General features: G+C 43.8%; 1 protein-coding gene across 1 annotated transcript in view; it reads right to left on the minus strand.

The window, feature by feature from the left end:
- UBA6 (ubiquitin like modifier activating enzyme 6) overlaps positions 1-16,257 on the minus strand; it is a 2,440,735-nt gene that overhangs the window by 2,191,176 nt on the left and 233,302 nt on the right. The window lies entirely within an intron of this gene.

Raw genomic sequence — 16,257 nt, forward strand, 5'->3', positions numbered from 1 at the left:
TCTTCTGGCAGAAGTAATAGCTACTAGTAAAGCTATTTTCCAATACAAGTACTTTAGTTCACAAGTGGCTGCAGGTTCAAAAGGAAAGTATATCAAAGACTGAAGAACCAAGTTGAGATCCCAAGGAACATATGGTTCTTTATAAGGAGGCCTCAGCATCAAGGTTCCTTTCAAAAAGGCCCTGCAAAGTTTTTGAGACATTAATGAGGCGTCCTGTAACCCATTGTGAAAAATTGAAATAGCCGCTCGATGAATACTGTTGGTGGAAGCAGAAGCTCCATATTCAAAGAGCAATGTTAAAAACTCAAATTTTTGTGATGGGGCTAAAAAAGGATCAATGCCCTTAACATGAGCCCAGTATGAGAGCTTCTTCCATTTACTACAATAAAGTTTTCTAGTGGAGGGTTTATGCACAGCCAAAATAATCTTACAAACTGGAGATGACATAATGCTATGCCTGGCAATCATTGGAAGTGGAGAAGCCATGCTGTGAGCTTTAGGTTCTGAAGATTTGGGTGAAATAATCCCTCTGGATGGGACAGGTGATCTGGAGCTGGGTCCACAGTCTACAGTTGCTGAATCAGATTAGGCCAGAGGAAGGGAAACCAAATCTGTCAAGGCCAGAATGGGGCAATGAGGATCACTTTGCTCTTCAATCTGGTTACTTTCTTCAGAAATTGAAGGATTAACGGCATGGGGGGGGGGGGGGGGGTGCAAGTCCCGAGGGCCAGTTGTGAAGAAAAGCATCTCTTGGGGACTCCCCCAGAGGGGGGACCAGGGCAAAGTACCTGCTGCACTTGTTTTGGGGTGATGCAAAGAGGTCGAAGCAAGGCTGGCCCCAGAGGCGAAAAATCATTTGTGCCTCCTTAGAGTTGAGAGAACACTCGTGAGGCACGAGGATGCATCTGCTCAACGTATCCACTATCACAAGAAGTCCCCAGGATGTGCATTGCTAGAAGGAAAGTGGTTGGAAAAGACCATCCACTCCCAAACTCTGAGTACTTCTTGGCAAAGGGGGTAAGACTTGGTTGCTCCTTTTATGTTGATGTACCAGGCGAATGACATGTTGTCTGTCTAGATAGCAATCGTCCCTGGAAGAAGGCTAGCTTGAAAGGCACGCAACACCAACAGCACTGCCCTCATCTCTAGGACACTGATATGCAAACTGGCATCTATAAGAGACCAAGTGCCTTGGACTGTCCTGTCCAGATAATGCCCCCCCCCCCCCGAACTGGGAGGCATCTATGTTCACTATGGCCTAGGGTTGTGGTTATATGGAAGGTCATCCCACTAGAATATCTATGGAGTGAATCCACCAGAGGAGATCCCTTTTCCAACTGTTGGTCACTAAAATGTGATATGACACTGGTTGATGAAGAATAGACCACTGGGATGCCAAAAGTCATTGTAGGATCTTAATGTGAAATCTTACTAAAGGTACCAAGGTAATGGTCGCTGCCATAGAATAAAGAGCCTGCAGTACCAGATGTGCAGCTAGTGTTTTGCTGCTGCTGATGCTCCTGACTTGTGATTTGATCTTTTCTAAATGGGGAAAGGAAAGGGAAGCTATTCAAGTGTTTGTATTCAGATCTGTCCCTATAAATTCCAGACTCTGTGTTGGAATCAGATGAGATTTCACGTGATTTATTGCGACTTCGAGGTCAGCACAAGTCTGAAGGACAATCTCTTGTTTCTTCCAAGAGATGCCTGGTGGGAGCAGTGATGAGCCAATCCTCTAAATAAGAAAGCACTCTGTGCTCATGTAGTTTCAAGTGAGAGGCTACTACTGCCATGCATTTTGTGAACACCCTGAGTGCTGTGGTGAGGCCAAAGGGCAGGGCTCTGAATTGATACCGACTGGCTCCCAGCTGGAAGCGGAGAAATTTGCTGGAGAGCTTGTCCCTCTTGATGTGTAATACGCGTCCTGGAAGTCTATTGTGCACATCCACTTGCCCTTCCTAAAAAGGGAAGTATGGACTGAACTGTGACCATCCAGAATTTTGTTTGTCGAACAGATTGTTTCAAAACACTGAGATCCAAGATCAGTCTCCAGTCCCCAGTCTTCTTTAGCACTAAAAAGATTCTTGAGTAAATTCCGGATTCTTTTTAGTTTGGGGGTACGGGCTGGGCGACTTTTCCTAGCAATTTTTCTATTTCTTGAACTGCTGGTTCCTTTTGACTGGGTGGAACATTGGGAATCCTTTTGAATTTTTTGGGAAGTGTGTGAAAGGGGATGGCATATCCCCTGGTAATACTCCTTTGCACCCAAACATCTGTAGTTACCTGTAGCCAGGCATGTAAGTGTAAGGATAATCGTCCACCAACTGCTTCCATAGGTAAGCAATCAGGTCTCTGTTCAGGTGCGCTGGTAGGGTTTAACAGAAAAGAAATCTCTGGAACCATGATTTTGAAGGCCACATCTGCCACGTGGGCGGCATCTTCCATTAAAGCTCCCCCCTCTGCCACTAGGGGAGCTGCCACCACGCGTCCTGGAAAGGCCCTTGGGACTTTTGGAACCACATCTTCCCACTCTTCTGGTTCCTACAAGTAGGACCACTGAGGAGTAGAAAAACATACTCCCACTGCAGAAAGGGTCTTCCCATCTTTCTCACATCTGGACAAGGTCTCTCAAACTTTCAGGCCAAAAAGAGAAGATCCGTCAGAAGGAGCAGATAAATGGCTCCACAAATTTGCATAAGCACATCTAGGCATTTTGCTGTATGGCTATGGCTGAAGTGTGCTATGAGCCTCATGCACGAGTTGGGTATGGACTGGAGGGTGGCCAACTGAGAAGCAACCTTTTCTTGAACTTCTTCAGAGATGGCTCCTACAAGGGTATCTGATAATTCCTTATTCAAATCCCTTTGGGGTCTAGTGAAATGTAGTCCAAAAAACAGCTGCCAGCCCAAAGTGGTGTGCAAATAATATTTAATGTGACAATAAACAGTCCGGTTTCAGCAAAGATTACATAGCCTTCCTCAGTGTAACAAAACTTCCACAAATAGCCACATTATATATGCAAGAGTTAATTGACAAAAGAACATGATTGGTCACAATTGTTCATTAAGTCCAGGGGGGAATAAACCCCTGGTCACAATTGTTCATTAAGTCCAGGGGGGGAATAAACCCCCTCAGTTTGATGATCCATCTTCTTTCTTTGGAATTTAATATACTGTGCCAACCAACCTTATTCCCTTTCTTACCAATGACTATATCTATAATAGTAAATTTGAAATTGGCTGTAGGGGGATTCAAAACATGCTTGTACAAAGCACTACTTGCTTTCTTGTTTTTAATATCACTAATATGTTCACCAATACGGAGTTTCACAGGTCTCGAAGTTTGTCCTACATAAAACGCAGAACATGGGCAGGTAGCCATGTAGATCAACCATTCGCTAGAACAATTAGCAAAACACCTTATGTCATAAACCTGGCCAGTGTTTCTGCTAGTAAACTGTTTGGTCTTGACCACCCAGGTGCAGTGCCCACATGGGAAACACCCAGACAGATGTTCCCCCATCAATGTTGTTTGATGCTGTGGCTGAACGTCCAGGAACCCAGTTTTGTAATGAGTAAAAAACGAACTCAATGTTCTGACTCTCCTATACTTAAAAGGGCATCTCTCTGGTAAGCATATTGGCAAGCCTAACATCTCCCATCACGATATTCCAATTTTGTTGGATCACTTGTAAAAAATCTAATATGGGAGTCCTAAGAAGGAGACCTATCCTTATATCTCATAAGATCCTGTCTATCTAATGAGGATACCTCCCTACAAGCCATGGTAATGGTGCCAGATTTGTATCCCTGTGCCCAGAATCTACCCACCAGGTCACGCCTTTGATGTTCATAAGTATTGGAATCAGAGCAAATACGCTTGATTCTCATAAACTGGGATTTAGGTATGGTGCGTATGATATGGGGAGGGTGATGGCTAGATGCATGCAACAAGGCGATATATTCCGGAAATTTACGGTAAACCTGTGTGTCTAATGTATGATCTGGATTCCTGCTTATCAGAACATCCAAAAAAGTAATCTGGTTCAAATCAAAGCTGCATGTAAAATGGATACCCCATTTGCTGCTACAGATATAATCCAAAAATTCATTTAAAAAGGCAACATCAGCTTTCCATACTAACCAGCACTCGTCCAAATAATGACGCCAGATGTCAATTTTGGACAAATACAGACTGTGAAGGGGATTGTAAATAGTACAGTTGTGTACTTACTGTAAATGTAGATGTTCAAGTGTATTCACTGTTGCAGTCATTATAATTGGGTTATCCTGCTGGCAGGCTACCCGCAGTCGGCCTGAATTCCAAAGTCTAGGTCTGGCGTCAGTTGCTGTCGCCTCCTCCCTGATGTCAGAGCTCCAGGGGAATAAAAGATGCAGCCAACGCCATTTTCTTCAGTTTTTCTTGCCCCAGATGTCAGGTGCCCCCAAAAAGGTAGGCTAAAAATATGTCAATAAAGCATGCATGCACCAAGGTAAATTTTTCCTTCATCTACAAGCAAATACACCACATAGGTTGGATAGAATAGAGAAGTACAGATAAGTTCCAGCAAAGATAAGGGGGATGGTGGGAAGGTAACCTGGACTGCAACAGTGAATACACTAGAACATCTACATTTATGGTAAGTACAAAACTGTACTATGTTCATCGTGTTTCACTGTTGCAGTCATTACAGTTGGGTTGAATCCCAAAACTAAGGTTGCGAGGCTGGAGCTAAAAAGGATTAGGAGCGGCTATGAGGCCCTGCAGAACTGCAGTGGCAAAGCCTGCCCTGGATTTAGAGTAGAGTGGTAAGTGATAGTGCTTTGTAAAAGTGTGCAATGAACTCCAGGTTGCAGCCTCTAAAATGTCTCTGGCTGGTACTCCTCTGAGGAAAGCTGCTGAAGTGGCTGCTGCTCTGGCTGAATGTGGTCTAATGCCATTAGGCACCAATTTGCCATGTTGTGAATAGCAGAAACGAATGCAGTGGCCTATCCACTTTAAAATAGCCTGCTTTGAGATGGCCTTTCCTTGTGATCCTGCAGCATATGCCACTAGTAATTGTTCAGTCTTTCTGAAAGCTTTGGTTCTGTCCAAGTAGAAGCGCAGCTGTCTGTGTACGTCCAAAGAATGGAGAAGTTTCTCACCCTTATTCTGTGAGTTTGGGTAAAAGGTAGGCAAATGAATAGTTTGGTTAAGGGCCACACTGGACACTACCTTAGGCATAAAAGTCATGTTTGTCCTTAGAGAAACCCTATCTAGATGGAAAATGATAAAAGGTTCCACAGCCATGAGTGCCTTTAGCTCTGAGACTCGTCTTGCAGAGGTTATTGCTAGGAGCAGAGCGGTTTTCCATGATAAAAATTTTATATCAGCTTTAGCGGCTGGCTCAAAAGGAGGCAGGGTGAGTTTTTCCAAGACATAATTGAGGTCCCATGCAGGTATTGGTGATCTCCTTGGAGGCCTTAAGTTTTTGGCAACTCTGAGGTACTGCCTTAATAAAGGACGAGAAAAAATAGGTGGCTCTGTATTGTAATGAGCTGAAATGGCAGAGGCATGAATCTTAACTGATGAAAAGGATAGGCCTTTGTCCAGCATCTCAGTTAAATATTGCAATATCTGAGGAATATTTGGTACAGTCGTGTCAATCCCTTGTGCCTGGTTCCAAGCACAGAATCTCTTCCATTTTTCAGCATAAGATTTTCTGGTACTAGGCCTCCTGGCCTCCAAAATAACATCCATCACCAGTGTGTTTTGAATGACTACATTATGCGCCATGCTGCCAGATTTAAAGTCTTGAGTTGGCTGTGCAGGATCAGATTGTTGTGTTGGGACAGTAAGTGAGGAATTTGAGGTAATGTCCAGGCTGGGTATTGAGACGAGTTCCTTAGGATTGGGTACCAGTGCTGGCGGGGCCAGTCTGGGGCAATCAGTATCATTTTTGGCTTCTCTTGTCTGACTTTTAGGAATACTTTGGGGAGGAGAGGCAGTGGAGGAAAGGCATATACTGTTAAATTTTTCCAGCTGAAAGATAGAGCATCCACTTTCCATGCTTGTTTGTGATAAGTCCTTGTGCAGAATCTCTGTAGTTGGCAGTTGTGAGGGGAGGCAAATAGATCAATGTCCGGGCATCCCCAATTCCTTGTTATCATGCTGAAGACTTGCGGATCCAATTTCCACTTGTGGGGATCCATGAGGTTTCTGCTTAGTTCGTCTGCCAGAGTATTTATTTTTCCTGGCAGGAATTGTGCTTGCAGATGTACTTGGCAAGTCAATGCTGTGTCCCACATGGCTAGTCTGCATAGGGGGTAGGAATGAGTGCCTCCCTGCTTGTTTATGTACCAAATGACTGTAGTATTGTCCGTCTTTATCAGTAGTTATCCCGGATGAAGTAAATCCTTGAAGGCTGTTAGGGCATTCTGAACAGCTAGCATCTCTTTTTGGTTGATATGTAGATGCATTTGGCTTGCGAACCATGTGCCCTGAATACATCTTCCTGCCATGTGGGCCCCACAGTCATAATCTGATGCATCTGTTGTTAATATCTGCCTGGCTGTGGGTAAAGTGAATGGCTGTCCCTTGTTGTGGTGACAGGCCTTTGCCCACCATCGAAACTCCTGCTGCAGGCAGGGAATGAGGGTAATTATTGTTTCCTGGCTGTGGCAATGTTGAGTCCAAACACCTTTTAGATACCACTGAAGTTTCCTCATATGCGGTCCTGCATATGGAATTAGCAGAATGCAGGATGCCATGAAGCCCAAAGCCTACAGATTTTTTTTTGCAGATAACTGGGTCTTTGTTGCCAACATTTTGAAATAAGTAGTCAGTTGCCTTTGTTTGTCTGGCGCGAGATAAACCATCTGGGCAGTTGTATTTAAGCTTGCACCCAGGAATATTATCTCTTGAGAGGGTACTAGTTTTGATTTCTTTTCGTTTACTGTGTACCCTAGGCACGTTCGTAATCTTTTTACAAATGCCAGATGCTGTAGTAGAATGTCCTTGTTCTCTGCTTGAATAAGGCAGTCGTCCAAGTAAGGATATATTTGTATTCCTCTGTCTGCAAAATGCAATTACTGTTGCCAGCCATTTTGTGAAGACCCTGAGTGCAGTAGATAAGCCAAAGGGCAGTGCAGAGAATTGGTAGTGCATTGAGCCAGCTATGAATCTGAGGTATCTCCTGCATGATTTATTGTCTGATTGGGACATGCAGGTATGTCTCTTTTAGGTCTAAAGTCACAAGCCAAGCCTTCTTGCCCAGCATGGGCAGAAGCTGCTGCAGAGTCAACATTTTGAATCTTGGAATATCCAGATATGTGTTTAGGACAGATAGGTCCAGTATTGGTCTCCAGGTTTTGTCCTTTCTGGGCACCAAGAACAGACTTGAGTAAAGTCCTTGTCCCTGCTCTTGCTGTGGTACTTGCTGAATGGCCCTCATGTCCATGAGGGATGACACTTGCTTTTGTGCCTCTGCCCATTGATTTTTTGGCAGGTCTGGCAAACCATTTGCACTTGGCAGGATGTGAAAGTGAAACCTGTAGCCTTGCGACATAATATCCAAGACCCATTTGTCCTGGGTTATTACGTGCCAATTTTGTGAAAAAAGTGCTAGTTTTCCCCCTAAAGGTGCTGCCAGAAGATAAGTGCTTGGTGCAGGCAGAGGGAAGTCATTGGGATTGTTTTCTGTATGGCTGTGATTTGTCTTCTCCGCTTTTGGAGGTAGAAGTACCCCATTGTTTAGACTTGTATGAGCCTTGGGGCTGGGATCTACCTCTAGGGTGTCTGTATCTGCCTCTTTGTGGCCCGTCTGACACTGGAAAGGGCTAATTCTTTGTAGGCCAGTGCCTGCTAAATCTTGGAGGCTGTACCTGTAAAAAATCCTTGACTGTTTGCATAGATTTAGCTTTGTCCTCCATTTTCTTCAACACCTCTTCTGCTTTAACACCAAACAAGGTATCATGCTGTAATGGAGCATCTAATAATTTTGCTTTAACATGATCAGGCAGATTCTGTTCCTTTAACCAAGCATGCCTCCTAATGACAAAACCCATAACAGCGGCCCTGCAGGAGGCCTCCAGGGAATCAAAACCACATTGCAAAGTATGCTTTCCCACTTGTTCAGCTGCATGCAATAAATCCTGCATTTCTTTTGTTTTCTGCACATTCAGAATTTACCAACATTTTCTGTTTAAGCAGTGACGTAATATATTGCTGATATTTAAGCATATGAAACTGACAATTTAAAGCCCTTATAGGCAAGGTAGCAGAAGTGTAAATCTTTTTCCCTATCTGTCCAGTGCCCTAGAATCCCTGTCAGAGGGGGTAGGGTTTTTTGCAGTGGAAGCCTTGACCCCTTTGGGACCCTGAGAGATAGTTTCTGGGTCAGCAGCAGGGTTCTTAAAAAGAAATTTATGTGAATCAGGAACCCTGTAGTATCTGTCGGGCTTAAAAGGAGCTGGAGGTAAAGAATCTGGAGTCAGGCTGGTCTCTGAAAATACATCATCTACAATGTCTAACACAGGTGGAATAGCAAGGGGCCTGTGCTGAGGTAGTAAAAGGAAGTCTCCGAGCGTTTTCTTAGATTCTGAATAATCTTGGCTCTCCCAGTGGAAATGCTCCCTCATGGTATGCAGAGTTTCCCCAAAAGAATAATCCTCAGGATCAGAATCCTCATAGGGAGGAAGAGAGCATTCCTGATCAGAAGAGGAATCAGAAGAAATAGTAACCTGATCTGAAGATTCATATTCTGTCTCTTGCCTAGGCCTCTTACCAGGAGGGGGATGGGAACCACTGATCAAAGTAATTAGGTCTTCGGCCATTTTGAGTATCTGTTTTTTAGGCATGGAGGCCTGTCCATTGGACTGTTGTACTTGTTTCTTTGTCTTTAGAGGTGTTTTAGTCTTTGCCTTTGAAGCTGAAGTTGTTTTAACATACAACTGTGTAGGCTTGAAAACACCCTCAGAAGCCGATGCCTGCTCAGTGGCTCCGGACCCATTTGAGGGAATAGTTTCCGAGGTTACAATACCTTGAGTATCTAGTGGCCTAGTCGGCTCCACGTGGGAGTCGGAAGCGGCCTGCGGCTCTAAAGTAGCAGGCGTCGGGGCTGCGAAAGCACCTCACTGAGAACCAGCGAACCGGCGACTGGCTTAGAAGAAGCCTAGTCAGTTTTGGACCTCGGATGCCTGTCCTTCTCCTTTTCTTTGCGTTTCTTTTAAATTGCAGTAGTCGGATGGCTATCCGACGACATTGTGTAATTAAATCTTCTGCCAAAATAGTGAAATGCAAAATCGTACCTACGCTTCATAGTGCATTGGTTAAATCTAGCACAAAACCGACAATTAGCAACGTCGTGATCAGGGCCTAGGCAAGGAATACAGTAAGAATGGGAGTCCTTATGAGGTATTTGCTTCCCACAAGAAATACAATCATTAACTTTTTCTGACATCGGTCTGGAGCAAGAAAAAAGTTGTCCCAACGGGGTACTTGGCTTTTAATGAAGACTTCGGATCTGAAATTCGAACACGAAAATCTCAGGAGTCGGCCGACCAGCACTTGCGAACTGCTTTTGCTTCGGGCACCGCGTGGCAAGAAAGACTGAAGAAAATGGCGTCGGCTGCATCTTTTATACCCCTGGCGCTCTGACGTCAGGGAGAAGGCGACAGCAACTGACGCCGGACCTAGACTTTGGAATTCAGGCCGACTGCGGGTAGCCTGCCAGCAGGACAACCCAATTGCAATGACTGCAACACAAACACGATGAACATCAACTGTTCCTCCATATATGCCATGAAAAGATTGGCATATATAGGGGTAAATGAGGCCTCCATAGCAGTACCCTGTTAGTGTCTTTCGGCTTTTCCCGGTTAGGGGTTGCCACAGCGGAACTCCAGTCTGCTAATAATTGGTAGTGGATTTTTATGTACCGGGTTACCAGCCCTGACGCACAACCTTCAACGAAGGCACGCCCCATTCACGTATGCCTCCACACAGAAGACGCTCTAGCTGAGAATCGAACGGGACAACATCTTGCTATGAGGCGACAACGCTACCGCAGCACCACCACCGCCCTCCATAGCAGTACCCTGCATTTGCAAATAACAAGAATCCTGACAAGAAAATACATTCTTGGTTAGTACATGTTCAGTTAATCCCAAAAGAAACATGTTGAAGTCTGGTGGATAGAGTTCTGATATCGTTAGCCAATGTTCCAATGCTAACAAGCCTGCCCAGTGTGGTATATTAGTGTAAAGGGCAGACACATCAAGAGTACATAACAACCACCCTGGATCGATTTGGGTATCTTGCAGGATCTGGAGGAACTCAGTTGTACCTTGGGTCTGAGCCCTGACATTCCTAAGTAAAGGGCAGAGATATTGTGTCAAATAAACTGATAACGGTTCAGTTAGAAAACCCCTTCCTGAGACAACAGGCCAACCAGGAGGGTTCTGTAGTGATTTATGGACATTGGGTAACAAATATATATATTGTGGTTTGGGACCACTCACTATCAAATGTTTAGAAGTAGAAGTTGTAATGATCCCCTACTCCACTGCCAAATTCAAAAAAGCATCAATCTGTTTTTTGAAACCCCCAGTTAGATCCAGGGGCATAAGCATATAATGCTGTTTGTTGTTCAGTTGCCTCTTGGTCTCACTATCATAATTAGCCCAGTCCATAACCACTACAGCACCCCCTTTATCAGCCAGTATGATAACCAAATTTTTATTAGACTTAAGTTGTGCTAGGGCTTTTTCTTGTATCTTTGAGAGATTATGTAATTTGCCAACCATGTCAGAGTAATGGAGTTGTAGATCTTTAAGAACTCTATGGAGAAAAAGATAAACAGTAGGATTCATCGGAGGCATAAAACTAGACCTATGGAAATTAAATGATTGATAATAAAGCTCATGATCGTGTTGATCAAAATACAATCTCAAATTCAAAGTTCGACAAAAGGAATGCACATCATCAGCAAAAACACCCTCAGGGACAAAGAATGCAGGGACGCAGTTTAATCCTTTATTCAATAGCTCTGTTTGAGTTGGAGTTAAAACATGAGAAGAAATGTTAAGAACATTATTAAATTCAATTACTTGTTGGTCATAATTTGTAACAATGTTGCCACATCGGATATTCTTGTGGTGTTTCCACCCTGCCCTGTGTCTTACAATACTCGTGTTTATCTGTGGATAACCAAAACGTTTTGTACATCTTTGGGTGGAATGACTTTTTCATCCTTATTCCAATGTTTATATATGTTTTTTAATCATACAACAGCATTTCATTGAGGGTATGGGTTTCTGGGTCTGCCTTTGACAGCAACTGTTAATTGTTTAGGTTACACTGGTTTGTTTACCTTATCATCTGGACACACCTATGGTCAAATATGTTCTTTGAATGTTTGGAGTGAATACTCATGAGTTGCATTTTTGGCCTTTTATGTCTAGGCCACTACTGTTTGGATTAGTGGGTCACGAGGTATGTAGCACTACTCAATCTTGGCATTGATTTATTTTGTTGGTGGCCTTTTATTTCTAGGCAACTATTGTTGAATTTTGGATTTGAGGTACTCAGCACTATTCAGTTTTGGCAGTGATTTACTCAAACATTTTGTTGGTGGCTATTAGTGTTCTCCCCTTTGTGGTCCAATTCATGGATTCAGGTTTCTTTGGGGGCACGTTGCACAATCATCTTTTGCATTAATTTGGGGTCTTGAACACATGCTTAATAACAGTAGGGGCTATTATTGTTCCTAGAGTCAGTATCTTGAATAATTTGACAACAAATTGGATGGTTTTGGTATCTAGAACCATTTCTGTGTCCTTTGGGTGTGGTTTGAACCTGTTTAACAAAAATTCTCATGGTTTATTATTCATCTTGATGTGCTTTTTGGTTTAATCTATTTTACATGCAACTTTGATCTGAACCAGATTACTTTTTTGGATGTTCTGATAAGCAGGAATCCAGATCATTACGCCTTGTTGCATGCATCTAGCCATCACCCTCCCCATATCATGGGCAACATACCTAAATCCCAATTTATGAGAATCAAGCGTATTTGCTCCGATTCCAATACTTATGAACATCAAAGGCGTGACCTGGTGGGTAGATTCAGGGCACGAGGGTACAAATCTGGCACCATTACCATGGCTTGTAGGGAGGTATCCTCATTAGATAGACAGGATCTTATGAGATATAAGGATAGGTGCCCTTCTCAGGACTTGCATATTAGATTTATCACTACCAATGGGCGTAATACACACAATTTTTTAAAAGTGATCCAACAAAATTGGAATATCGTGATGGGAGATGTTAGGCTTGCCAATCTGTTACCAGAGAGATGCCCTTTTGGGTATAGGAGAGACAGAACACTGGGTTCTTTTTTACTCATTACAAAACTGGGTTCCTGGATGTTCAGCCACAGCGTCAAACAACATTGATGGGGGAACATCTGTCTGGGTGTTTCCCATGTGGGCACTGCACCCATTGCATCCGGGTGGACAAGACCAAACCATTTACTAGCAGAAACACTGGCCAGGTTTATGACATAAGGTGTTTTGCTCATTGTTCTAGCGAATGGTTGATCTACATGGCTACCTGCCCATGTTCTGCGTTTTATGTAGGACAAACTTTGAGACCTGTGAAACTCCGTATTAGTGAACATATTAGTGATATTAAAAGCAAGAAAGCAAGTATTGCTTTGTACAAGCATGTTTTGAATCACCCTACAGCCAATTTCAGATTTACTATTATGGATATAGTCATTGGTAAGAAAGGGAATAAGGCTGGTTGGCACAATATATTAAATTCCAAAGAAAAAAATGGATCAAACTGGGGGGGGGGGGGGTTATTTCCCCCCTGGGCTTAATGAAAGTACAGTTGTGTACACCTACCATAAATGTAGATGTTAGAGTGTCTTCACTGTTGCAGTCATGACTGTAGGGTTCTCCCCTGCCGGCAGGCAGCCCTCGGTCGGTCAGAATCCCAAAGTCTGGGTCCGGCGTCGGCTGTTCAACCATGCTCCCTGACGTCAAAGCGCCAGGAGTACAAAGACAACAGTCGACGCCATCTTCTCCAGTTTTTCTTGCCCCAGATGTCAGGAGTCCCAAAATGATAAAGGTCCCATACCCTTTGCAAATACACCTCAGAAGAATGGTGAAAAAAGGAACCATAAAAAGGTAAAAATAAGAGGGGACAGGAGGGAGGGAAACCCAGACTGCAACAGTGAAGACACTCTAACATCTACATTTATGGTAGGTGTACACAACTGTACTATGTTCATCGTGTTTCACTGTTGCAGTCATGACTGTAGGGTAGAATCCCAAAGCTGAAAGAAAGGGAGGTGGTCATAAAGAAGAAGGGGCGGCTAAAGGGCCCTGCAAGACTGCAGAGGCAAAGCCTGCCCTAGACTTAGAGTAGAGAGGTACATTGTAGTGCTTAGAAAAAGTATGCACTGAACTCCAAGTTGCAGCTTCCAAAATGTCTTTGGTAGGAACTCCCCTGAGGAAGGCCGCAGAAGTGGCAGCAGCTCTGGTTGAATGAGTCCGCATACTCCCTGGGATTTGCTTTCCATGGTGTGAATAACAAAATCTGATTCCATGAGCAATCCATTTAGAAATGGTCTGTTTTGAAATGGCTTTACCTTGGGAACTTGAAGCATAAGAAACAAACAATAGTTCTGATTTTCTGATGTCCTTGGTTCTGTCCAGGTAAAAACGTAATTGTCTGTGTACATCCAAGGAATGTAAAATCCTTTCCCCTTTATTTTGAGGAGTGGGGAAAAAAGTTGGCAAGTGGATAGTTTGATTTAAAGCCACTTTGGAAACCACCTTAGGCATGAAGGTAGGATTAGTCCTCAAAGACACCCTGTCTTGATGAAAAAGAATATATGGTTCCACAGCCATAAGAGCTTGTAGCTCTGAAACTCTCCTGGCAGAGGTTAGGGCTAACAGGATAGCTGTCTTCCAAGATAAAAACTTGATGTCAGAAGAGGCAGCAGGCTCAAAAGGAGGCAAGGTTAGTTTTTCCAAAACATAGTTGAGATCCCAAGCAGGAATGGGAGGAGATCTAGGAGGTCTTAAATTCTTAGCTCCTCTGAGAAACTGTCTCACGAGCTGGTGGGAAAAGATTGGAGGGTCTGTATTATAATGAGCAGAAATAGCAGAGGCATGTATCTTAATAGAAGAGAAAGAGAGACCCTTATGTAAGAGATCTGTCAAGTAAAGTAAAATTGAAGAAATGTTCGGAAGAAGAGGATCAGAATCCTGAGCCTGCATCCAGGAACAAAATCTTTTCCATTTTCCTGCATAGGATTTTCTAGTGCTAAGACGTCTGGCTTCTAAAATGACATCCATAACCTGCTTTGGTAGGAAAGAAAAAAATCAAAGGCCCTGGATTAACCATGCCGCCAGGCTGAGAGTTCTGACATGAGAGTGTAGAACCTGACCCTGATGTTGGGACAGAAGGTTCGGAGACTGAGGTAAAATCCAAGGGGGCTCCAGACATAGGTTTTTTAGAGTTGGGTACCAAAACTATCGAGGCCAATTTGGGGCCAGCAAGATTATCATCTTGGGCTTGTCCTGTTTTATCTTTAATAATACCCGTGGAAGGCGGAAAGGCATATCCCGAGAGGTTTCTCCAACTGAATGATAGGGCATCCACTTTCCAAGCTTCTTTGTGGAAAGTCCTGGTGCAAAATTTCTGTAGTTGATGATTGAGATGGGATGCAAAGAGGTCTATATGAGGACATCCCCAGACTGCTGTTATCATCCTGAATATTTTGGTGTCTAGCATCCACTCGTGTGGATCCGAAAGGTTTCTGCTCAGACTGTCTGCCAGGAAGTTTTGCTTCCCTGGTAGAAACTGAACTTGAAGGTCCAGATTGCAAGCTAGAGCTGTGTTCCATAGATCCATGGCTAGTCTGCAAAGGGGGTAGGAATGAGATCCCCCCCTTCTTGTTTATGTACCACATAACTGTGGTGTTGTCTGTCCGTATTAGTAGTTGTCCTGGTTGTAGAAGATTCCTGAAGGCCATTAGGGCTTTCTGAACGGCTAACATTTCCTTTAAATTGATATGCAGGTGCTTCTGATCCTTTGTCCAAAGGCCCTGCAGACAGTTGCCCCGAAAATGGGCTCCCCAAGCATAATCAGATGCATCCGTGGTTAGAGTCTGAGTGGCAGGAGGCAGACAGAAGGGTTTCCCTTTGTTTAGAGTACACGCCCTGGACCACCAAAGGAATTCCTTTTGAAGGCAAGGCAGGACGGAGATCAGTATGTCTAAACTGTGGCAATGCTGAGACCATACACTTTTTAGGTACCACTGTATTTTCCTCATGTTTAGTCTTGCATATGGTACGAGAAGGATGCAGGAAGCCATGCAACCCAGAGCCTGCAGGAATTTCCTTGCAGATAGATGAGTTAAAGTTGCCAAGGTTTTGAAAGTTGAAGCCAGCTGTAATTGTTTTTCGGATGTCAGAAATGCCATCTCGGTTGTGGTGTTTAGAAGAGCACCCAGAAAAGTTATCTGCTGTGAGGGTGTCAAATTTGACTTTTTTATGTTTATAGAAAAACCCAGGAAATTGAGGAGGTTTTGTACAAACTCTAGATGCTGGAGTAAGACAACTTGCTGTCTGCCTGAATAAGACAGTCGTCCAGATAAGGGTAAATTTGAATCCCCTTGAGTCTGCAGTAAGCTACTACTGGAGCCAGGCATTTGGTGAAGACCCTGGGCGCAGTAGACAATCCAAAGGGCAGCGCAGAGAATTGAAAGTGCCTCGATCTGGCCTTGAACCTGAGGTATTTTCTGCGTTCCTGCCTGATGGGAATATGCAAATATGCCTCCTTTAAATCCAAAGTCACCATCCACGCATCTTTGGATAGCATTGGAAGTAGTTGCTGTAGAGTAAGCATCTTGAATGTTGGAATTTCTAGAAAGGTGTTCAAGACTGACAGATCCAGAATGGGTCTCCATGAGTTTTGCTTCCTGGGAACTAGAAAGAGCCTTGAGTAAAAACCTTGTCCCATCTCTGAAAGTGGAACCAGTTCTATGGCTTTCATAGCCAAAAGTGCTTCCACCTGGTTTAAGGCCTCTGTCCACTGATGTTTTGGAAGGTCTGGCCATCCGCTTGGTCTTGGCAGGGTATGAAAATGGAATTTGTAACCTCTTAAAACCACATCCAGAATCCACTTGTCTTGGGTTATAGGAGTCCAATTTTGATAAAAAAGAGAGAGTTTTCCTCCGAGGGGGGCTTCCAGGCAAGAAGT

This window comes from Protopterus annectens, chromosome 2.part0 (genome assembly GCF_019279795.1).
Source record: "Protopterus annectens isolate FY-2018-M chromosome 2.part0, PAN1.0, whole genome shotgun sequence".
Classification (NCBI taxonomy): domain Eukaryota; kingdom Metazoa; phylum Chordata; order Ceratodontiformes; family Protopteridae; genus Protopterus; species Protopterus annectens.